This window comes from Ptiloglossa arizonensis, chromosome 3 (genome assembly GCF_051014685.1).
Source record: "Ptiloglossa arizonensis isolate GNS036 chromosome 3, iyPtiAriz1_principal, whole genome shotgun sequence".
In the NCBI taxonomy this organism is placed as follows: domain Eukaryota; kingdom Metazoa; phylum Arthropoda; class Insecta; order Hymenoptera; family Colletidae; genus Ptiloglossa; species Ptiloglossa arizonensis.
The window spans coordinates 11,357,960-11,383,441 of NC_135050.1; the positions used below are offsets into that span (position 1 = coordinate 11,357,960).

Consider the following 25,482-nt stretch of genomic DNA (forward strand, 5'->3'; position numbering starts at 1 on the left):
GAGATCCCCAAGGCCGTTCGAGTCGACGACACTTTCTTCTTTTCGCCGGACGACTTCGGTGTTACGGATCGTTGTCCTCTCGTAAAATCCACTGTAAATTTTTTCCTTTAAACCATCTTCCAACGGACGACGATAAAGACTTTTCGCGGATTCGAAGACATCGGAAGTCGTTCAGAAGTCGCCTCGAGAATTATTATATTTGGTTATTATACTTAACATATTATTGTAATGGTTAACACGGTTACGAGTGTTTATTTAAACGATTGCACGAACACGTATTCAGTCGAGAAAAGAACGTTGCCGTAGCGGACGATAAACCCGAACGGAAAAGAAATTAGTCTTCTATTTTTTACAGCTTCGATGCGATAAACGATCGGTAAAACAAATAAGCGTCGAAACAAAGAAATACGATAGCCTACCATGGACCCATCGGTTTAAAAAAAAAGGTCTTCAGCAGACATTAGTCCTAGTATCCCTTCCAATGTAAACGTTTTCAAACCCTGTTCCGAGAAGCAACCCCAAACCCGCGGACCTTCGCGGAGCGTTTAATTCATCGAAGGCTGGAGTACGAGATCTCGTCAATCTTTTCGCTACGATGAGTAATTATAATCGATCAATCGAAGTCCCAGCGCCTCTTCGAATCGGGCCCCGACCATTCCTCTGCGCGACACTCTGGACGGGAGGTAACGTTTCGGAGTAAACTACCTCGATAAGCAACTCGATACCATTTATATAACAAAATTACCATTTTCTAAACAAAATTCGATCGACAACGAAACGAGCATCGATTACGTCGTACTTGCGCGATCTCGAACAACTCTTTCAAACATCGTGTACATTTCAACGTGTACCCGAAACGCGAGATAATTCTCCGAAATTGAACCAAACGAGAAGTTTCGTACGGGAGAATCACGCGTACGCAACACTGTTAGGAAAATTGCCACGGTGGACGACGGACGCGATTAACGCGGGTTATTGTTGCCTCTTCTGCCGTATAGACGGACTAGGATTAAACCTGTTTGCTCGATAAACTTGTTCCACGAGATAAAGAAAGTGTTCTTATCGCGAGCGAAAAAGCACGGGCTGCATACCGCGTACGACTGAACGTTGTGTATCGCGATGCCTTTCTGTAAACCGATCGCCGCCAATACCGCGAAACTGTATCCTCGTCGTTTTGCCAGCGTAATTATACCGAGCACCGTTTCCGGTTTACAGCGCATCGCGATCCGTCTATAGGCAGGAAGTCGAGCAGTTCACATACTAATCTCGGCGAATTAAAATGCACCACGCGCGCGCGCGCTTCTTTTTTTAGCGACGCGATGCGTCGCATCGAGTCACGCTCGCCGCGGCGACCGACCGGCGACAGATATCAGGCAATTGTTAACGCGGATCGGTGCACACGGAGCCGTGGAATCGAAGTAGAATTTTACCAAAGAACGAATCGACGCGCGACTTTTACCATTGACGAGATGCAACAAACTCGTTCGAGCATTTTCCTTTTTTTTTTTTTTCGTTTCTCGTAGACCATAAGAAAACGATTGAGAAGAATCCCTTTGGAATCGGTGCAGAGACATTACAAGTTCGCACCTATACTTACGGAACGGGACGTTCGTGGCTACCTGAACCACCCTCGTTGGATTCATCTCGTGAACTTTCCAACGGTGTCCCATAGTCCCTGGTGGCCCGTTGGTCTGAATAATACAGTACCGCCGGAACGAAACCGACTCCAAGATTACGCAATTGAATCGAACGCGAAATAAAATATTGTCGGTTTCTTCGAAACGATCGCGGTTGAAAGGAACTTAGTCCGGACAGGACTAAGCGTTTGCTTTTAAGTAAATCGTTTCTTCGTAATATCGCAATTTGTAAACGCGGCGCGTCCCTGTTGGCGCGCGGCGCGCGCTCCGCTTCGAGTGCTCGCGGTCAGCGTTCGTACACTGGCAGCACTCGACGATGAGTGGCTGCACAAGTGCTGCAGACACTCTTCGTGCACGACGAGCGTTCAGAAGCGAGTCATCGTGGTCGCGCGTCGTGCTACAGCGCGGTCTGCTGAAAACCGCGCCCGAAAGAAGCCTACGTCAAAGACAATACGGCGCGATGAAATCGTGTCACGTAATAGAAAAAAAAAGAAACATCGAAAACAATGCAACAGGATTAAACGGCGCCCCGATGTCGACAAAAATCGAAACGTGTAACGACGACGCGTAAATATTGACGAACGATTATCAAAACGCCGCTCAAACGGTAACATAATCGCGAACGTTGATTTCGATTAACATTTTAGACGATTGCGTTCGTTCGATGTGGAACAACAATTGTGATAATAATCGATACGGTAACTTTGTAAAGGCTTCGTTGTAAAGGCTTCGAGCTTCGAGTTCGGGGAAATATTAAATGCGAAAAGAATTTTTGAACGATTCGGAGCGGTTTGAATTTTTCCCAATTTTTTGGCAAAATTATTTCCACGTTTTCAACAGTTTCCCGGTGTAACATCATTTTCAAGGGAATTCAATTTCGGGGCACGGAAAGAGAAGTTTCGGTCTTTAACCCTTCGCACTCGAAGCTTCTCTGCTACCGGAAACTAGCACCTCGATGAAATCCTCCAAATCGTGTAATTAATTTCACATTTTCGTTTCAATATTTCGTATACATGTGTTTACATCTTACAAGAAAGAAGTAATCGAGTTTTAATTTCAATTCCAAGCCACGATGGTTTTCCGAATTGGAGAAAGTAGATAGAATTAAGTGGCGATCGAGGATCGCCTCTCGAGTGGAAAGGGTTAAAACGACCACGTGAAGATTATCGCGCGACTATTTCTCACCGATTCCGCGGAGACTCGTTCTGGAAGTTCTCCGGTCGGATATAAAAAATAAAACGTAAACGCTCGGGCACGCCACGACGTATATATTATACCCGTACTTTTGAATCGTCCATTGCTATACCATGGATCGTTGAAAACTGTCCCCGAGAAGAATGACCCCCCGAAACCGGGTCTACGTCACGTTCGAACTCGAGAAGAAGCGTCCGTTGAAGACACGAGTAAATCGCGACCCAAAATCGAAAAGAAGTACCCGCCGAAGACAAAACGGTCCGATTAGATCGCGTCCTGAAGTCAGCAAGAAACGTCCCGTTGAAGATAAGACGGCCCGATTAAATCGTGTCGCGTTGGAACACGAACCGTTGAAAAGTACACCCGAGTGGAACGTCCCTTGAAAGCGAGTCTGAATCCCGTTTAAAGTCGGAAAGAAGCGTACGTCGAAGACAAGACTAAATCCTGTTCGAAGTCGGAAAGAAACGTTCGGCGAAGACAGGACTGAATCTTGTTCAATGTCGTATTGAAGCGTCCAGGGAAGACAAGACGGCACGATTAACCATTTCGCTACACGGACGATATATCTCGCTACCACGGTGTCGATCGTACGACTCTGTACGAGATATCGTCGCAGTGTTCTTCGTATTGCGTTACATCGGTGGAAACGAAAATTTTCAAGTAAATTTAAATGGACTCTTTGGTTGAAGTTTTTCAATGAAGAATGTTAACTTCTGACACGATACGTGGGAAATATCTCGGCGACGAAGGGGTTAAATTGCGCCACGCTGTAGCGCGAACCGGTGAAAATAAGACTAAAATGTGTCCAAAATCGAAAAAAAGGGTATACCGAGGGCGAGGAAACCCGATTTAATCGCGTCGCGCTATAGTACGGACCGTCGAAGTACAGCAGAAAAAACGTTCGCTCGAAGAGAGTTTAACCCTTGAGTCCTATGGACGCGTATACGAGTTTGGAGAGAACCATCGATGTAGACGCATTTATATAAAAAATAGCTTTCGGGTGTTATTTTGTGGAATAGTGGAATCGTTGAACACAAGGGAAAAGTAAATAGAACGTTTATTACTTTAGAACAACTGACTAGACCGTAATTACTGACTCCCCCGTGTCTTGACTTCTCAATGGCTTAATCGGTCCAAGTCGTTGTATTCGAACATATTTAATTCGGGGCAAAAGAATCACGATGGTAACTCAGTTGCGCCTTGTACATTCGACGAATAAAGTTCGCACTGGCAAAAAGAAAAAAAAAAATTCCGTCTCCAGTGATCGCAAGCGGTAGACGCGCACCGTCCACGCGGATTGTTTCGATCAGGAGTTTTCGACACTCGAAGGCTCGAATCGCGTCAGAAGCGAAGCAGAAGCGTCCGTCGAAGAGAAGACCGAATCCCGTGCGAAATCGAAGAATCGAAGAGAACCGTCCGTCGAAGAGGCGACAAGTCTCGTCCGACGTCGGATAGAAGTGTCCGGCGAAAACGAGACGGCCCCGATTAAATCGTTCTTCGCGAAGTCGGGGAGAAGTGTCCGTTGAAGACGAGACGGCCCGATTAATTCGCGCCCCACGAAGTCTCGAAGCGAGCGTACGGCGAAGACGGGTCGGGACGGGGCCCGATCGAATCGCGCCCCGAAGTCGGAAACAAGCTTTCACGGGACGTGCGCGTTCGCGTTCGCGCTCGCTCGCGCTCGCTCGCGACGACGACGTTCGGCGGCGGGCCCCCGACCGAAGCAGGAACACAGCTCGCGCGGAGAGCGTTGGAAAACAGGTTTCTACTCGGGCGCGCGGCACCGTAGATCCCCCGGCGATGTCATTCGGGGCAAAATGGTAACCGGCCACGGGGACCCGGGATTTCACTGTAAATGTCAGGCGACGGCGCGTAAAACGTAGCGGCGATTTGAAGGAAAGTCGTTCGTTCTCGAGTGGAGGGGTGGGGTGGGGGAAACCGGCCCGGTGCGCCGGCGGGGTCCCCCCGTGGTCGCGTTTCTCGCGGTCCGCGTCGCGCGGAGCACGCGAACGGACCGACGACTCGTGAAATTGCCGAACGACGCCAGGACGTTTTCGATCTTTACGCCGATAGCTACGCGAAACAAGTGCGCCCGCCCGATAAGCGAACGCTGCCTGCATCGCCGAGTGGGAAAGTTATAAATTCCTCCGAGCGTGCAGGGGATCATTTTCTACCTCTCTCTCTTTCACCCTTTCTTTCCTTCTCTCTTGCGGTATATATATATATCTGTCTTTCTCTCTCTTTCTCTGGGTCTCGGTCCTTCGTTGCCCGTCGTTCAACCTCTTTTTCCGTCCGCGTGCCCCTCTCTCGACCGCTCTCTCCCCTCCCCGACCATTCCGCAGCCCCTCCACACGACCCGCAGCCCCTCTCCCGTTGCCCCTCGTCCCGTCGAATACCTTCGCCCAGACGCTAACGCCTTGAATGAAGTACGGTTACTCCCGACTTCGGTCTTTGGTATTTTATCAGCGACATTATTATTCCCGCGTCGCCGGCACCATTACGAATTTATAGGCCGGCCGGTGCGCGCTGGAGCGCCTCGAGCGCAGTTTCGCAATCGGCATATTTTCGCGACGGGTGGGACTGCTCTCCCGGTGCAGTGGTATCCGAGCAACGCCGGTTACTTTCGTCCGGAGAGATTTTCGGGGTACTCGATTCAACGAGGGGACCGTCCCCGCGTAGGGCCCGTTCTCTCGACCCTACGTTCGCGAATCGTTACCCGCTCCCCGAGCCCCGTGGAAATTCCACCCACCGGTTCGTTCGCTCCCGCGCGTGCGCAGCCGCGTACGCGACGAACGCGTTCGATCCCGGCGGATCTAACGGTGCGCCCTCGGTTCGCGCGCCGATGGGAACAGCTGTCGTCACTGCGCGCGTTCTTTTTATACGCCACTTTCCGTCTCGTCGCTCGGTTTTCAAAGGAACGCACGCATATAGCCGCGTGCGCGCTCACGCTCGTTCCACGACGTTTCGTCCGCGAGGACAGGACCACTCGGAACGAGAGCGAGACGAACGATCCGGTGACCGGTGGCCGGCTTTCCACGTACGAGGCGACGCCGGTACTTATATATCGGGACCATCGGGTGCGCGCAACCGCGCCAGAGAGACTCGAGAAATCCGCGTCGATATATTATTCGCGCTATCCGGCTAACCGAATACGGTACCATCGGTACTCGATCGCGCCCGCGAAACGTCCCGACGGAGCCTTTCTAACCGTCGTCCCGGTTCTTCCTTCGATACGTAGCGATAACCCTTATCGCGGCAGAACGAGCGGATTTTCGGACGAACGGTGCTTACTTTCGTAACGATTTCTAAAAGCGACTCCGCGAAGCGAGACCCTCGCTCGGTCGTAGTACAGAAACAAACTCGTATCCGTTTCGAGACGCGTTGTTTACGCGTTCTCGGGAGGGTGCAACCCGACGTTGATCCTTTCGTTACGTTGATCGAGCGATTCAACGTCGGTAAACACGCCGCGCTGGAATCTTGTTGCGTCAGCGAACCGGAAACACTTGTACGAATGTGAATTCATATTTTCGGACAACCGTCCTTTGTGCGCGATTTCTTCTTCGTATCGTCGATGGAAACGCTAAGACGATATTCCGAAAACTTTTCACGAATCGTTGAGCGACTCGATACGTTCTCGAGGATCGAGTATTTTTCTCGTCGAAAATAAAAATTCCATTCAACGTTTTCGACTCGTCGCGCGGTTTAGGCCGTAACTGTCGGGGAATGGTATTTTCGAGCGAACGAATCGACGCGTCGCAAAAAGCTACTTTGGTTTTAATTTATGTCCGTGTAAATTTTCTCGATGTCTTCGAACGTTACGAAATCTTTTGGAAAAAAAACACCGATCTTAAAATTCGCGAGCAAACGGATCGATCGAAGTCGCGTTCGGAGAGGTAAATCGCGTCTCGAAGAAGTTTCGGTTAAATAAATTCTGTTCGATATCGAGCGTATCGTTGTTCGTACACGGATATCGATACGAACGCCACGGAGGTACGCGAAGGTATTGTTTTCTCTCTCCGATATTTCTGTTCCGTTTTCCTTTTTTTTTTTTCAATGCAGCGCGACGCAATAAGTTGCCGCGACAACAAAGGAATACGCGAGTAAGGCGCGCGATCCGTCGGGAACAAAATCGACAACATCCAGTATCGAAATACGTTAGCTCGTGAACGTAATTCTTTTACCGAACGAATTTTCGATACCGTTGCGGTACGCATTTTTCGCATTTACGGTTTACGCGTATACAAAAAAAACCATGTCAAACCTGTACAGACGTCGCTTACGAGAATCGATTAATATTTGTATACCGGTTTTCGAAGTACATTCCCCGTATATATTGCACGTGTTTCTTGTGCCATCGTGCTCGATAAACGCGTAAAATCTGCAATCTCGACGTCGTCGCGTTTCCGAGCTCTCGTCGCGAATCGTCGCCTTTTCGAAAGGAACGAAAAAAAGAAAAAGAAAAAAAAGAAAAAAGAAATACACAAACGACGAAGGCGAGCGACGATCCCGTCGAGGACGGTCCGAAAAATCGGGCTCCTGGTTCGGGTGATGGCGATCGTTCGGCTCGTGAATCGAGACGCGTCCGCGAAGGATTTTTCCAGGCTGGAAGCCCGCGGCGGCGGCGGCGGCGGCGAGGAGGCCCGTAGCGATTCTCCCTCGTCTCGAAACGCGATCGTTTTTGCAGCCGGTCCGGTTCTACGGGCGGCACCGACCTACCGGAACGCGTGGAACTCGCCCAGCATCCATCGAGGACCGGCTACGGAGTGCTGGAATATCGGGGATCCAGCGTGGTCGGTGTCCGTGAGTCGAGGGGAATCTCGGTACCCGCGACGCGGCTCGCAACCAGCGGAATGAATCGCGTGGAAGGGAGTCGGCGCGCGGATAGGACGGGACAGGGCGTTCGTGTTACAGAGGTGGGGAGCGGGAGGGTTGGGCGAGAGGGGTCGAGGGGTCGAGGGGTAACGGGTCCGGGGGACTGCGTTGTACGGGCGTCGGCCCCCACCACCGCGGTCTACGGTGCACGGGGAGGGTGACGCGACGACAGCGGCGGAGAGCAAGCGTAGAGCGAGCGCGGAGGTTGCGCCGGTTCGGAGTTTTCGGTGCCGTCGCCAGTGACAGGAGCCAGTTTCTCGCGTAGCATCGCCGGCGTCGAGGCGCCCCTTCAGTATGAAGCCGACGACCGTGCCAGCTGCAGCCGCTGCACCTGTCGCCCCGTCTACCGCGACAGCCACGCTCGCCGTTCGCACGGACGACCCGGTCGTACGCTCCTGATCATCGTGGATCATTCTCTTCTCGATCGACGCATCGATACCACCCCGCGCACGGATACCGTCTTCTCCGATTTCGTTCGCCCGGGAGAAACAACACCGTACCGGGAAGGCACACCGGGTGGATACGCGCCGCGCCTCGCGCCCGCCCGCCCGCCCGCCCGCCGTCTTCCACCTCCGTCGCTTCTGGATAAAGGAGGATCGTTCCGCTGGAATATAGGAGCCGATCGATTCGAGGAGCGATCCCATCGCGAAGAGATCCCCGAGACGCGGTGGATCGTCGATCTCGCGAAACCCGTTCCGTCTCTCTCTCTGTACACCGTTCCTTTTTCCTCGTCTTTCGTTCGCCCGGTTCTTCCTGGACGTGATCGGTGATCGGCTTGTGTTCCTCCAGTGTTTCTTATTTCCTTACCCACGCCGGGTAAGGTTGCCGCCGCCGCCGCCGCCGCCGCCGCCGCTGTTTCTTCTTCGTCGTCGTCGTCGGTCGTTGTCGTCGTCGTCGCTCGTCGTCGTCGTCGCTCGTCGTCGCTCGTCGTCGTGGTAGTTGTCTTCCTCCACCACTTCTTCTTCTTCTACTTCTTCGTCCGCTTCTTCTTCTTCTTCTGCTTTTTCTTCTTCTTCTTCTCCTTCTACTTTTTCTTTTGCTTCTTCTTCTTCTTCTTGTTCTTCTTCTTCTTCTTCTTCTTCTTCTTCTTCGGCGTCGCGAGGAGGTCGTCTCGTCGCTCGAAGAAACTGTGATACGCGGTGAAGAAAGAGGAGACGCGTGCGGGACTCCGTATAAAAGTGAAAACTCGTTCCTCCGGTGACGTGGTTCGGGAGCTCCTCCTACTCGGGAGAATCCGGAGCCCTTCTCTCCCCCCGCGCGCACACACACACGCCCTTTTTACTGGATATTTCGGACTACCAGGAATTCGTTCTCGGATCTCGGACGGCTGGATCGGATCCCCCTAGGATCGAACGGCTGCAGCCGTGAACGTGCATCGGCGGTGAGGTGAGTCCTTCGAACGATAAATTCCATGCACCCTGCCCGCAGCGACCGAGGGTCAAGAGCGGTCAGACCTCTCGCGCGTCGCGACGCGTGCAGACTGGTTTTCGTGTTCCAGGACCCGTCGTCTGCCGTCTCGCTACCTTTCTCCGTGGTGTCCATCGTACGCGCCGATTACGAATCTACGCGATCCCCTGTTCTATACGTACGAACGGAATTGTCACCGCGAGTCCTCGCATCGTCGTAGAACGCGACGACCGAACGATTCGTCGCATCGGCGCGTACGTTGGGTCACGGGGTTACGCGCGAGGACGAGTGGAAAATTGAACGCCCGATATCGGACCAACGGCGGTTTACTGCATCGAGATATATGCAAAATTCTGGCTCCGCGGTGGTACAGGTGCATCGAAGTAACGTGCACCTCCGCGCTTACGGATACCTATTCGGGATTTTCCGATTTATTTCGACCACGAGGTCAACGGAAAGGGACAGAGTTACGTTTCGGAGACCATTTCGGAATTACTTAATTCGTTTCGATCGCTTTCCACGGAGAACGAACGGATTGTATCTTGCAATCCCGGTGCAAAGAATTTTATCGGCAGAGACTTTACTCGTAAAGAAAATGTCGCGAAATTGAAATCTTCCTGTTAATGTTATACGAGATCCAACCGTGTTTGTAGAAAATTTTCAAATTCCGAAACAGGTTCCGGAGATGTCGAGTTTTGCTTTACTTCGATAACAGTGTTGCATCGAATTCAACTTCGAACTTAAAATTCGAGAAGCTCTTCGGAGTCGATCGACGAGTTCGATAACGTTCTTTTTTAAAAGTTAGGAGAAAGTTTGCAACCGAATTTTAACCAACAAACGGATTTTATCCGAGAGGTATTGCAGACTGGGCCCGAATAACGAGTTCGACTTCGATGATGTTCCCTTTTTCGTAACTTTTAATTGTAGCGATCGAACAAATGTCTCGATGTAACGGTTCGTCGGGTTTTCGACCCGAGTCGCCACCGATTTCGATGAATCGATTTTTTCGCTTCCATAAGCGTGCGCAGAAATAATACGCAGAATTGAATGCCACGCTTCGACCATGGCGCTCGTGGAACAAATTCCGGCACAATGGATTAAACCGGCAGTACGTTTGCTCGGAGAGGAGTATAATAATTTCGAAACAGAGAGAGAGAGAGTAACGACTCGAGCGAAGTGGCGAGCGGCAGAACGCAATTAACCGATAACAATTTAGAAATTCTTTCCGATCGAGGAACCCGATTGCGGTAAAAACCCGTACACGTTCGAATAAGAACGAAATCAAAATGAGTAGCGTTACGAATTTCGTGGGTGTCATTTCTACCGTGTCGATGTTCCATATATATATTAACGAGTTTCGAGAATTATCGTTGAACATCGATATCGCGACGATAACAGCTCTCTCGAAAATGTTAAAATTGGAATTATAAAATTAACGACGATCGACGTCACCGTCGTTAGATCGTTGGTGCTGCGAAGCGGCTGAACAAACAACTGGAAGAAAATGCGTGAATCGTGCGGTTTGGCCGATGTACTCGGAACGATTGTGTGTCGATTCGTCGACAACAACGAACATGCGACCGAAACTCGATCGTAGCGACAGCAATCGTATACGACGGTGTTTGCGAAGTATTAAGTTTGTCCACGATAAAAGGTGTTGAAAAAAAATTCCATACGATGCACGTTCTCAAGGTATCCGTACGATTCAATTCCAGACTGTAGCGCTTACGAGATGGTCCGCCTTGATCTTTGCACTATTATGGTAACTTCCAAGCCGAGAATTCCTTCGAACGAGGAAATTTTTCCCAACCGGTTCGACGAATCTAGATTTTTTCTCGGGGCAACGGTGGACTCCCACGTTCGTAAAGATACGTTCGGAACAATCGAAGACTCGATCACAATACCCAATTAGATTCCAATCCGCGAGAAACTATGATAAAAATACACTCCGCGTGCAAAACAACCGGATGTATTACCGACGTGTTCCATAATTCTATTCAAATTTACGTACGCGTTCGCGTTCAAATAGGTTAGATGGGATTGAACTGAATTTCTTTAACATCGTTTCGTTCGAATCCCGGAACGTGAATTACGGATACTTTTCGACTATCGTTCATCGACGTACAACGAAACCGACACGAAATTACTCTTATCTCGAGCAAGAACCGTCCTTCGAAATATAATCGTGCGACGCAATTTACGTGGCATCTTTCTTTCATAAATTACGCACTCCCTGTCCTTTCCGTTTACCTTCTCGCACAGAACGTTACGAGTTGCTTGGATCACGAGTGAAATCATACTTTGAATATGAATGAAACCATTAGAATTGAAGAGGCTGATTGTATTACAAGTATCAAGAATAAGATTTCATCCGCGAGGATGTACGAGCACAATAGTCCTGTTGTTCTCAGCGTGCGAACGCTTAGACGAAATACAAAAATAGTCCCGTAGATTCGTATTTCTTACATCGTCGAGAATATGTAAAATACACGTGGATCGTATCGGACACGGAGATCGACGCGGAGAGATTATTCTTATATTTATATAAGGTGTACCGTAACACCTGGACGTAACAGAAACAACACAAAGGAGTTCGATAGAACATTCGTCGAGTCTCTTTTCCGCGTTGCACTTGTTTCTGCATCGTGCCAATTGCATTCGCGGATCAATTTTCATCGAAAAGAATATATTCCTTTCGAAGATTCGCAATCTTTCGGATCTCGGTGTCGGGTATCGTCGAACATTTGCTCGTAGACGACTTCGTCCGATAAAACGAGGGTCTTCGATTATTTTCGTACCCCGAATTCGACCACGTAACTTTCGTTTCGCATCTGCTGGCTCGCGGCGTTCCTTAATTAACTTTCTCGATAATTTCGTGAAACAGTGGCGTAAAGTTAACCGTGCGCGCGAGTTTCTTTCGTTCATGAATTTTTATAAATTTTCGTTCTGGTTCGAGTTCGGTTCGCCCAATGAAGCACTCGTTTTCAGGAAATTATTTTTATTAACCTGATCCTTCTCGGGAGGCATGATCGAATTCGTGCACACTCGTACTATTGCAAGAAGGTTCGGCGTAGGCATAGACTCGCTACGATAATGTTTCTTGAAGATGGGTGCTCCGTCGAGAATAAATTTCACACCTCTATCAAAATTAATTCGAGAACCAGCGAGCAACTTTCATTTGCTCTCGAACATGCATAGATCGTTCAGTTTCTGTAAAATCACTTTATCGACTTTGGACACATCCAAACTTGCTCAGACTCGTACCGTTAGAAGAAGGTCCAGCATAGGCGTAGACTCGCTACGATAATTGTTGTCGAAAACGGTTGCTCCGTCGCGCCGTTGAATCTCGCACCTTTGTCAAAATTGACTCGATTAGGGTGCTCGCGGTGCAGAATTTCGCGGTATCGGTCCGCGTAATGGCCACCGTGTCGCGAATTTCGCTCCGACGATGGTGGCTGCTCGCCGAGGCGAAAACGAGCACGTCGCTGGATCGACCGTAATAAATCATTCTAAGCGCGTTACGGAGCAGGGAAAATTGCCGGCGTGATCTTTCATCTTCCCATTATCGTTCGAGTAGCACGGTCAGGATCACGATGATCCGCGTTCCGCGACCAGCGCGATTCAATTGACTCGGAGAGTTACGCGACTCGCGATCCTGCCCGAACGCCATGCTTGACCTATAGTCGATGCGTAACGAGATCTTCGGTCGCTCGGTGGATCGTTCCCGAGCAAGCGATAACGTTTGACTTTCGTGATGCCAATCTTTTAGAGAACGCTGAAATTTTATGCGCACCCGGTCACTTTCTCGCGAAATATTCTTCGAACGAAGGCGCTTCCATTCGCGAGCTCCTCGATCGTTTCGAGGCTCGTCGATCTTCGCGTGGAAAAAATTTCGAAAGAATTATTCGACGTTCGCGCGACGATGGTCGATATCCGTGGATCGAATCGCGGAAGACCGCTTTCGTTGTTCGGCCTCTCGAAAAGCCTCGGAGGAAGGATTGGCGCTCGATGGGATTAAGGAAACGCGGAATAAATTGTACGTATTAAGCGCCGTATCTCGAATTATTTTAAAACTCGCAAAACACGGTCATAGAAGTAATTGGTATTCGCGAGCATCGACGCACACGGGACTCTTTATTCACGAATAGGCGCTATTAATCCGCGCGAGTGAATGCCGGTCGTCGTACGTTTGGGAGGGTATCGTGAATAGCGCTGACAGGAGATTGGATCGAAAAGAAGCAGAATTATCGTTCCAACGAAAGTGGAACGACGTTCACCTCGGTGGTTCACGCACCGCGCAATCGGCCATTTACGAGCCGTTCTTCGTTCCACCGAATCGCTCGCGGAAAGCAACGTGGGTGCGGGTCAACGTTTTCAATTAGTCAAGTGAGAATCGATCTTTCGATCGGTCGTAAAGCTCGCGCCCGTTTCATCGCCGGTTCCGCGTTCGATCGGTTTAACGACGCCGGTTCTGACCCAGATCGATGTTTTTCATCGCCGGTTAATTTTACGCGAATCTCGATCGGAAAAAAAAGAAAAGAAAAGAAAAATAGTCCGTCGGATCGAGCTGCTCCGTTCCGGATCGCGAAAAATTCGTACGATCGTTCGAAATTTTGTGTCGATCTCTACGAGTATCGGTAAATCGAATCGTTCGACAGCTTCGTCCGTTCGTCTCTACCGAACAGGTGAAATTATTTCTTTGATCGATTTCTTCGCGAGTCGAGATCAATTTACGATTTGTTCGACTTTTTTATTCAAGAAGAAATTAAAGAACACGGTTATATCTACGAAATATTTCGATCCTTTCTGGTTGAATTTTTGTGAATTTCTAAAGATTTCTCTCCGAGATGAAAAATATAACCAGTGTTCGATCTTATTCGGAAATCCAATTCGGTACCATCGGGGCGGTTCTTTCTCAAAATAAGCAGAAATCGTAACGTCCGTTGCAACGAGAGAGCGGATGTTCGATTTAACGATTTATGTTCGCGTTTAATCGGCGCGAGACGCCGAAACGAAACTCGTCGTCGAGTCCAGCTCGACGTGGGAGCGCGAAGGGTCGATCGATCACGATCGGGAATGGAAGCGCGAATCGTTTTGCGTATTCTCGCTGCGTCGAAGGAGCCGGTTGGGTCAGCTTCTTCGGAACGTTCTTCGGCGGAGGTGAACGGCCTCTTTTTCTGCACGAGCCACGAAACCCGAGACTACCAACCTCGACCTCGCGGGATATAACGCGGAATTACCCTCCGACGAGATAGTCGAACGAACCTTAGCAACGTAGCGGAAGTTCACGGGGGGCAGAGGTGAGATCGCGTTACGAGCGATAGTCTGAAATCGGTATTGCTAGCCGCTGAAAAACCCGACGACGTATCTCGAGCTAGATCGACGTAAACGAGGGATCGTCCATCCGTTAACTGTTCCGTACTTTCGTCCGTGTTTAACCCAGATTCGTGGAATCCCGCGAATATTTCCACTTTGGAAATTGAATTCGATCCACGAAATCGGGAGTCATCTCTCTGCCAGTTCTTTCCATCGCTCGATCCGTATTCGACCTGGTATCGCGGAACGTTGCGAATATTTCTATAGTAGAAACGCTGGAACATCGAAGCAATCGGTGATGATTGCAATTTGAAACTACGAGGAAGGAACTTTGGAACTTACACGCGGAATTGTGTGCACCGACGATACAATCAAGTAGACGCAACCTGCATAAATTCGCGAATTCGAAACCGAAAACGGAGTGTCTCGATCGTTAATACCACGATGGTCTCACCGTTGATTTTTTCATTCCGTCCGAACCGGTTTCGCGGTATCTGTCACGCGACGCTCCGTCGGAACAGTTCTCGATGAATTTTCGACGGTTCTCGATACAAACGCCATCGAAGAACGCCTCCGCGAACCAGTCTCCGCAACGAACGAACCGAGCACAATCTCCGATCTGTATCCGATGAAAAAATGACGACTCTTGGGAACATTTCCACCGTGTCCCAGCCGATCCACGCTCGAGGGTGGTCCAAGTGAGAGGTGGCGTCCGACTCCGTGGAATCCGGTTCTATTCGAAACCTATTTACATTGTTCCGTGCCGGTGAGCGTCATAACAGTAATTAAACGCAATCTAGCTTCGCTCGGTACGTGTGCTGGGAGCGGGAAAACCGAGGACGAGGTGGCTATTAAGTTGGAACGCGGCGACGTTAATTAAACGCGATTGCGTTCCTTCTTACAGAAAACTGGCCTAATCTACTTTTCGTCTGTTCGGTTGGCCATTATACCCGGGACGCTCGCGTTCCAGGATCGCGCGGGAACTCGCAAGGTGTTTCTGTCGCGATGGAAAGCGAGGAAAGTCGAGAACGTGGATAATGACCGGGTGAACGCGCCCAAGGGCAGAAAATTGAAGGCAGGTGAAACTAATTGGAGTCGTCTCGCCTCGTGTGGAGCAAGTCCGCGCAGAAACGATAACTTAATGCGCTCGACTCGGTGGATCGTGGCCGTTTTCATCCGGCAGCGCGAAACGCCGAACCCTGCCTCCGCTCTGCAATCTCCTCGTGATCGACGATTCATCTACGAGGCGGAAGAAGAATGTAAATGATAGATCTCGTTGGCAGGTGGCGTAATGTTTCATCGCGTTTGCGCAACGCGTTTCACGGCCGGAACGCGCGACACGTTGTTGGAACGGACACGATCGGAGTCACGATCACGGTGAGGAGTGTCCCGGGTGATCTTTGTTCCGAGACGACCGTAGAATCTCGAGAAAAATTCGAAACGGTCGCGAAGCTGTTGCGTAAATTGGGAGGGGGGGACATCCGCGAAAGAGGAAACAGGTCGCGAAGGTGGCTCGACAACGCGGCGAGAAGTTCCCACAGCTGTCGATAAAGTTTCGATCGGTGTCCAAGATCGGGACAACACGGAACGATGATAATTAATCGTCGATTCGATACGATCGATCGTAGACGATCGAAAATTCCTCTCGTTGCTTCGGAACGTCCACGAAGTGAATTCGAATGTTCACTCGTACGGGAATCTCGCGAGAAGTCGTTAACTACGTTGCGGTTACCAAAGTTGCTGCCTAGATAAGGATGCAAAGACTCGCGGAGAAAGAGAATCCGATAGAAGTTCGAAAACCTGTTGGAGGATTCTAGGGAGACTATCGACAAAGTCTACCCGGTTTCCAAGAACGAGATAAGCTCGGAGGATGATAAATAACGCGAATTCGAAACGATCGATTTGTCGGTGGTACGAAAGTCTCCTCGTTGCCTCGGAACGGTCGCGAAGTGAACTCGAATGTTCGTTCGTTGGTAATCTCGTCGAAAATTGTTAGTCCTCGATGACGTTTACATATACAATTACGTACATCCGGCGCTGCGATGCAGATTTAAGAATTGGAACGAAAGGTGATCCCCGGTAGAAGTTCCAAAACCTGTCGGTGGATTCCAGCGCGAGGCTCTCGTTAAAGTTTATCGGTGTCCAAGTGCGGGATAAGCCGGGTGGAGGATAACTAACGACGATTCGAAACGGGTAGGCGGAACGATCGATTACGTAGTCGGTGGCGGAGAAATCGGAAAAATCAACATTGTCGAGCGAAACGCTCGTTGGTCGGTAATCTCGCGGAAAATTGGAAGTCGTTAACGGCACCGTCGCAGAATCTCCGCCACGTGAATACAGATGCAAAGAGTCCCGAAGAAACGAAATCCAGCGGTAATTCGTGAACACGGTGCTGGATATCCCGACGAGATTCGCGATAAAGTCTGCCGGTGTCCAAGACCGGAATAATTTTAGACGAGCGTAACTAACGGCAATTCGGAACGGATAGTTCTGACGGAGTGATCGATTAGTCCGTGGCAGAGAAGTCGGAACACGTACGTGCTCGAAGTCTCGGTGGGCTCGGCAATCTCGTTGAAAATTGGAAGTCGTTAGCAACATCGTGGTTACAAAATCTCCTTCCCTGATAAAAGTGCAAAGAGTTCCAGCGAGACTATCGATAAAGTCTGCCGTGTGTTCGAGACAAGTACAAGCCCGGACGATGACAACTAACAACGACTCGAATCGGGTGGACGGGATGATCGATCGTAGCGAAGTTGGAAACTTTGTTGCCTCCACGGAACATCCGCGAGATAAATTCGTACGCTTGCACGTCGGTAATCCCGTTGAGAATCGAATGTCGTTAACGGCCGCGAAATCTTCCGAGGCAAATGTGGAAAAATTCGCGAAGAAAGGGAACAATTCGGAGACAGTTCCAAGACCTGTTGGAGGATACCGTTGAAGTTGTAGACAATGTCTGCAAGTGTTCAAGATCGCGATAAGCTCGAACGACCGCGCTAACGACTATTCGAAACCGACACGACGTAACGATCAATTGTAGAGAAGTTGAAAGCTTCGTTGCTTCGTAGCGTCGGCGAAACGAACTCGAATCCTCGCTCGTGGACAACCTCGTCGGAAATTGAAAGTCGTCGGCGACACCGTGTTTGCGAAATCTGCTTTTCAGATACCAGACGCGGAGGATTCGCGGAGAAAGGAAATCCAGCGGTACCCGGCGCAGGATACCGGCCAGACTATGGATAATGTTCACCGGTGTCCAAGATCGGGATAATCTTGGACGATCGTAACTAACGGCAATTCGGAACGTATAGTTACGAGGGAATGATTGATTAGGTAGTCGGTAATAGAGAAGTCGGTACGCGCACAAAGTAGACGACGGGAACCCTCGCTCCGCGGCAATCTCGTCGAAAATTGGATGTCGTTAACGACATCGTGTTTGCAAAGTCCACTTCCGAACCGGGGATGCAAACATGTTAGAGAAAAGAGGATCCAACGGTAGCTGAAAAACCTCGCCAGTGTTCAAGGTTAACGACAATTCGGAACTTGCGTCGCTTGGTAACGTCCGTAAAGTAGACGCGAACTCTCGCTGCTGGGTAATCTCGTCTGTCGATCGAAAGTCGTTGACGCGACCGTGTTTGCGAAATCTGCTTGTACAGTGAAGATGCAAAGATACGCGAAAAAGGAGAATTCAACGGTCGAACACTTGGCGATGGCCCCCTTCTCCTGGAACGTGAACAACAACAACGATGACAATTCGGAACGGTCGATCGTGGTCGTTGGCAGAGAAGTAGGAAGTTTCGTTAATTCGTAACGTCCTCGAGGTAGACGCGAGTCCCACTCTCGTCGAAAATCCGTATTCGCGGTTACGGGGTCCTCCTCGGGTGCAAAGATTCGCGTAGAAACGGGACGCGGCTCGACGAGTCCGCGCAGGAAGATTACCGATAAACTCCACCGGCGTCCAAGATCGGACGTTAACCTTCGGCGACGATAATTAACGATAATAGCGAAACGGTAGTTCTCCAAACACCGTTTCGCGGGGATTTGCATATTAAGAACCACCTCGTTAGAGCGTTCCAGTGTTCGTGAGCTGGCTCGCGCTGCCGCGATGGAAAGTCACGGGTTCGAGCTCCCGTAACCGATCGTTAGCAATAGACGAAACGTCGTAAAAGATTAGCGGCGGTCGAACGCGATCTCGTCGGCCGGTAGCGAGGAAAATTACGGTTCGCACCGAGACCACCGTCGTTTATGCCTTTTACGCTTCGAACGGGGATCACCGTTTAGACGCTGTTTAAAGCGATCCTCGAGGCCGTGCGCGCGGCCATGGTCGATCGCGATTCAGCTCCTGGCGGGCAAGATCGGCTGAAAGTAAGTTAATCCGGGGTTACCAGTCGCCGTCGTCGTTCGCGTCGGGGACAAAAAGCAACGCGCGAACTCGGGCGTGAACGCGAGATACGTTCGCGGACCCGGCCCCGATACTTGGGTGTCACGATCATCGACAGTCGCGATCGAGATTCTCCTTTATTGTCGTATAGCGTAGACATAGGTCGCGATCAACCCGCTGACGCGAATCAAACCTTTGCGCGATTTCGCGCGTCATCCTTGCACTTGACCCACGCTGATTTTCTTCTCCGGATCGTTTCAGATCGTTGTCGAATCTAATTTTAGTATACGTATCGTCGAAGCAAGTATTGCGAATGTGACGTAAAACCCAACCCTTTGCACGAAGGGATCAAATTACTATCGAGTAACTTACTATCGAGTAACAACTTACCATCAATTAATAATCGATCGAGAGGGGAGACCTGGGTAAAGGTTGAAACGAATGTCATTTTCCATGATTTCATTGCAACGTAAGACGTCGTTGAAACTTTTCCTCGCTCTCCATATATACGCTCTTTAACGTTTCAAGTTAGAAATTTTTGTTCGTTCGCTGCAATTCGTCGACTTCTCGCGAAACAACGAATATTATTCTCAGTGGGAGAATGTGACGTAAAACCTTCCTGCCCGACGACGTGCAAAATTTGCTCGAAGAGTTTAACAATGCAGCAACAGAAGTATCGTCCACTTGCGTCGGAACAGTCACCGTGGCTAATTCCGTTCGTTTCGTCTCGTTGCTCGAAACTGGGTGTCACGTGCAGCAGGGTGAGCAGGGTTTCGATTACTGTTTCGAAGGTTCCCGGTCACGGTATCGATTCTTCGAAAAGAGTCACGAGTCCCGGTGTCACTGTACATTCGTGTCTCGAAAAATTGTTCGCTGTTCGAGTAGCGAGAAATGTCTGGCCGGACTTGGAGCGCTGACGACGAATAAAAAGGATCGTTCCAGCGATACTGGAAACGTATAAACGCGAAATAAAACGTCGAGGAATATTAACTCCGCCGACAAGGTCTTCCGTGAAAGTCACCGTGGCGTAGAAACGCGAAGCGACCGTAAAGAACGAAACGAGAGAGAGAGACACGCAGGTGGGAAATCTATTCAAGGGGATCGAAAATTAGATCGTTCGCGCGAAGAAAAATGAACGACGTTGGAATCTACGTTGATTCAAAGTTTTTCCATCGATTCACCGAATTTCACGAGTTACGAGCGCAACGAGGAGGACGAACGAAACCGTTTACGTTTCATGGGATCGTAAACGCGATCCTAAGTAGCGAAATTGCTTCGAATCGCTTCTCCATCGTGAAAGAAAAGAAAGTTCAACGGCTACCAACGACGGTGTGTTTTTCGATAAACGGTGTCGTATTTGCGCAACAACAATGGGAATCAAATTTCAAGCGACGACCGGCCATCCGAACGTAATAGAGCAAACGCGAAAGAAAATGGCAAAATTGCACGAAATTGGCTCGATCGACCGACGAAAGAAAGTTTACCGTCCGCTAACAAGAAAGTTTCCCGCGAAGGTCACTGCGCTTCCATGTACGCGATGTACGGTATGTATACATATATATAAAACGACGCGAGACAAATTTTAAGGGTTGCGGGAGAGAAAGGCAGACGGGGAAATTAGCGAACGTTAGAAAACGGTAAACACAAAGCAAAACGGCAAAATCACTTGCAATTAATTCAATTACACAGTGAAAGGAAGTTCAATGTCTACTAACAAGGTTCCGCGCGGACGTGGTTCGTGCTTGCGCAGCCGTGTACACGCGTTTCTCCCCTCTTGTACGACTGATTTACCGTTTCCATATTCTTCATCTCTGAATAGAGCGCGCGATAAATCTGCCAGGAAAAAGGGAGTTGGCTGAAAAACCGCGATTTCCACGCTCGACCTCGATTCGCGGGATACGCACGCGCTATCGGACGCGTCTCTGTAACCGCCGCGTCAACTTTATCAAAGAGACTCCGATCGTGGCAGAAGTGATATCAAAGCGGGCAAAAAAACCCCGGGGAAAAAAAAAGAAACGGAAAATCACTCCAACGACTTAATAGGAACACTGTGTACGCTACAGAAATTCCAAGCGAGGCTCGAGTACGAGAAACACCTCCCGGATCTCCTACGAACGAAAAAGATTGCACCGGCAGCGACAACTTTCTGCATTCGAATCGATGCAGAATGTCCACGTGACAAATTATACGTAGAGGCGAAACGTAGATTGGATAAATAATTCTGCGATACCGATCAATTTTTCTTCGAAACGTTTCTTCATCGAATGGTCGCAAATGGCTGAATTAATTGCGCGGTGTTTGAAGGACACACCTGTGTACACCGACTCTTCTCACTAGGTACAACTGAACGCGTATAGTAGAATTATTTTAGTTAAGCTTTCGACGAGGGTCACGTAGACTCGATGAATAATTTTTCTTAAACAAGAGTGCTCGTACCGGTGTAAAAATTAATTTGGAAACCGTGTTCGTAAAGTTTCACCTGTATCCACCGCGTTGACTCCATCGAAGAGATCGTACCTCGGTTGTTTCGCCACCATGGATCGAATCGAACGTCCGGTGTGCGTCACGGGAACGCGACGAACGAAATTTCGAAGCGAGGTCGTACGAACGAGACTGCACTACGATCGACGCGCGATATCCGTCGTGGATACGTCGTTTCGCAATAGAATTTCGCGCGAACGACTATAGACACGATCGACCTCCAACAGCCACGACCTTGTCTCCCGTACGCGACAAACATGGCGACGATCACCGCGTCGCCGGCGCTTGTCCATTCTCGTGCTTCGTTTCCTGTTTGTCGACGATTCGCGCGAGCGATCGGGACGGAATTCGAACTCGAAGACAGAGTGTAACGAAATCGAGAATAATTTTCGAGAGAAGTGCAGTCGCGAATCGGTCGAGTACGCGTGCACTCGACCAACGTTACGGATTTCGCTGCGAACGTTTAAAGCGACACGGCGAGCAAAAACAGCGGCCACGGTCGCGAACCGTAGCGAAATCCGCAACACCGATCCGTTAGTCAGGTGTACGCGTACCGGACCGATTATCAAACGCATTTTTCTCGTAAACGATACCTCCCCGACTCGAGTTCGTTGTTCTCGATTTTCGTCTCGTATCGAGCCATCGAATCTCCCTGACCTGGTTCGTACCGTGAATCGCGGATCACCATGTACAGGTGTTACCGAACACGAACGATGCGTTTTTCGTCTATCGTTTTTGTCAATTTTGTACCAATTTTTACTCGTTGCAACGTTTTCTCAATTTTACTCGCAACTTTCGAAAAGCTACGCGTTCAAGGATCAACGCGTTGCCCGCGTTCTTACCGTTCATTAATGCGCTCGCTCGATGAAAAAACTGAATACGCGAATCGATGGTAAATCTAGATTTAATCGTCCTGGAACGGAGTCCAAAGAGGTGGTTTAACGGACAGGGGAATTAATCTGTTTTTCAGTTTCGATCGTTTAGTATCGTTTTACGCGTTTAACGACCTTGCCTCGAAGATCAAAGGGTGCTCGACACCATCGAGTAACAGTGTACGTCACCGTGAAGATCGAGCTGCCGTTGTTCCGTTGCCTTTTTGGACTTTACGAAGGATAAATTTCCGTAGGCGTAAATTGGAAGTCGTTAACGACATCGTGGTTGTAAAGTTTGCTTCGGAGGAAGAGACGCAAAGATTCACGAAGCCGTAAAATATGATGCAGGATTTTAGCAAGACTGTCGATAGAGTCTGGTGGTGTTCAGGAGCTGGATAATTTTACGCGAGGGTGTCGGATCGTTTCGAACGTTACGAAGAATGAATTTCAGGGGGGATAAATTGGAGGTCGTTGACGACATCGCGGTTGGAAAATTTATTTTCGAAAGAAAAGGATACTGTCTATAAATCTGATGCGGAATTTTCGCGAAACTGTCGATAAAGTGTGGCGGTGTCCAGGAGCAGGATAATTTTTCACGAGATATAGAGCCGTTTCGATCGTTGCGAAGAACGAATTTCTGGAGCGGGAAATCGCGGTTGGAAAATTCATTTTCGAAAGAAAAGGATGCTGTCTATAAATCTGATGCGGGATTTCCGCGAAACTGTCGACAAAGTGTGGGACTAGGACACTATCTGATGCGGAGCAGGATAATTCTACACGAGCTTATCGACACCGCGCGTAGATCGTCGCGGCGACAAATCGCGCGATCGTTGACAGAATTCGAGGAGCGATTGCGTGGATCGCGGCGCGCGAGTTATTTTCACCGCGCGAGTCCAGCAGCGGCGACGGTCGTTAATAAAACGCGGCCAACGTAAAAAGGCATTCCGAATGTTGCTTTTCCAGCCCCGAGGTGGGCAGCTGTCTCCGCGATCGCTTCTAATCGGTTTAGAAAATCCGCGTGCCGAAACATCGCATCGACGTCCAATTAAGGAGCATCCTCTCCGATCGTAATCGACGGCGAGTTCTTTCGTTGTTGCTGAACCGGCGACGATTCGGCCCTTGATTTCACCTCTCGCTCGATAACAAGCGCCATCGAATGCCCGTTACGAGCGCGCGAACCGAACCGTTCGAACGCTTTCAGGAAGGAGACGCCGCGCGACGTCCTCTCGCTGCGTCGTTCGTCGAACGGAGAAGGATGTTTCTCGCTTAATAACGCTCACGATTGGAAAATCTCGTCTCGCTGTTTCACCACACTTTTTCGCTCGATCGTTCGCGTAAAAGTTGCTTCCCGCAAGGTCGTTCCAAATGGGACACTCTTCGGTGCAACCTTTCGAATTTTTCTCACAATCGAATATCTACGTCGAGAACCGTTGGTAACGAGCAAGCGTTCGAGAAACGGTCCAATCGATGTTCGAGAGATGAAAATTGTAAATGTCGGTATTTTTGTGCGTACCTCGTCGAACAGGGCAAACAGAACCGAAGACTCGTTACTTCGTCCTCGGTTACGTTCCGTGTTATAGAAATCTCGTTTCTTCGAATTTCGTGAAACGCGAGGAGTTTCCGTATTCGTCGTTAGGTTCGAGAAAAGTCAAATTTCAACGAACAGAGATGGTTAGCCACTCTCGAGTTTCCCACCGCTGAACACCTTCTAATCTGTAAGCATTTTCGAACTCGTTCCACTATTTATAGTTGGAAAGTGGCCGCCAATTAGTCTTCCTTTCCAAGAAAAAGGACGGAGTACTCTTTCCCGGGCGATGTTTAATTAAACGTAACTTCCGATCGCGGGCAACAACGAACCGTTACGAGAAGTACTCTTTCGATCGTCGGGAAAAACGCGCTCGATGCGGTTGGCCCTGGACGGTATTCAACGTGTGTACCTTTTTCCCGACGAAAGGGTCGATGTCGTTCAACGGGCTGGAATTGCTCGACGATCTCCGTAGAAAGCCCTCTGTCTCGTTCTCGCTCGCTCTTGAACGAAATTTTGTCGCGTTTCGTTTCCCGAGCGGAAGGTTAATGTATGCCTGCGCGTTTTAACGTCGGTAATTACGCCCGGGTAAAAAGACGCGCTCGGTGGATCGTTAATAAGACGCGAGTTCGTGTCGAGAATCGGGCAACACCGGCTCGGCGTTGGTTTCGTGCGATCGCGCGCCACCGGTACGCTCGCGTCGCGGTCCTCGGAGATAATTAGCGGGCTCGAACGATTAATAAAGAAATATACGTTCGAGACGAGAGAGGGGAGGGGGGGGGGGGGGGGGGCTTCCGTACCAGAAGAGTCTCGCGAGCGTTCGTCGCGTTTTCCAAACGTCGAAGAGAGTCTCTCGCGCGCCGACGCAATTATTTCTAATCGGTTTAGAAAATCCGCGCCGGTGCCGGTCGAGCTGTCGGGCCGAGTCGAGTGTGACTAAGCCGTCCTTCTGGTTTCATGGCTCGTCCAAGTTTCTTCGACGCGTCTGCCTTTGGCCATATCTGGCCAATAATGTCTACCGGCGGTTATGTATAGGTAGGAGGGCAGATCGGCGCGTACCGATGGATCGCGACCGTCGTCGCCGGCGATCGTTCCTCTTCCTGCAGCCGGTCTTGTTTTTCCCGCGGAATCGAGCGTAGGAGAAATTACCGGCTCGCCACTTCGAAAAGCCGACCGACGATCGTTCTCCCATTAGCCTCGTTACGGCCGAGAATGGGTCGAGGAACTCTCTCCCTCTTTTCTCTTACCTTGTCGTCCCCCTCGTCCTCTTTCACCGTTCCGACGTCGCGGCGGACCGACCTCGCGCCACGATAGACCGATAACAAACGGAGACCAGGGGAAGGGATCGGGTCGCGTATCGTTCCGAATATTCCAACGAGAGATCACCGAGAGATTACCAATTTTTCGTAAAATTTATCCAATGGTTACATCATCGCGTATCGAAACGAGTGACGCGCAAACAACGATTTTTAACCATTCGGGTTACGTTTTCGAGAAAATACGTTTACGAACGTAAGTGGGGCACGCGCGCACGCACGCAAGAGCGCTCGAACGGCGAATCTTGGCTCGTGTGCGTCGCAGCCAGTCTCTCGTCTCCAAGTATCGGGAATGCGATGTTCGTTGCGAGAAAATTGTACACCCGGTTAGAAATAATTACCACGACGTTCCGCGAGGAACAGTGAAACCGAATATCAGCGCGAGCGACTCGAGCGATTTGAAGGTTTACCTTTTCGAAATTGAAAATTTGTAATGTCTCGCGTTACCGTTTCGATCTTCGCGTACACGCGTAGGAATCTCTATTACGGA

General features: G+C 49.8%; 1 protein-coding gene across 2 annotated transcripts in view; it reads left to right on the top strand.

The window, feature by feature from the left end:
* Nucleotides 1–7,937: 7,937 nt before the first annotated feature.
* The window catches only part of Knockout (Stork-head domain-containing protein knockout), a 171,560-nt gene continuing 154,015 nt past the window's right edge, over nt 7,938–25,482 (top strand). For both annotated transcript variants that reach the window (XM_076306015.1, XM_076306017.1), the window contains exon 1: nt 7,938–9,086. The gene's annotated coding sequence lies outside the window, so the exon portion shown is untranslated. The remainder of the gene's footprint in view (nt 9,087–25,482) is intronic.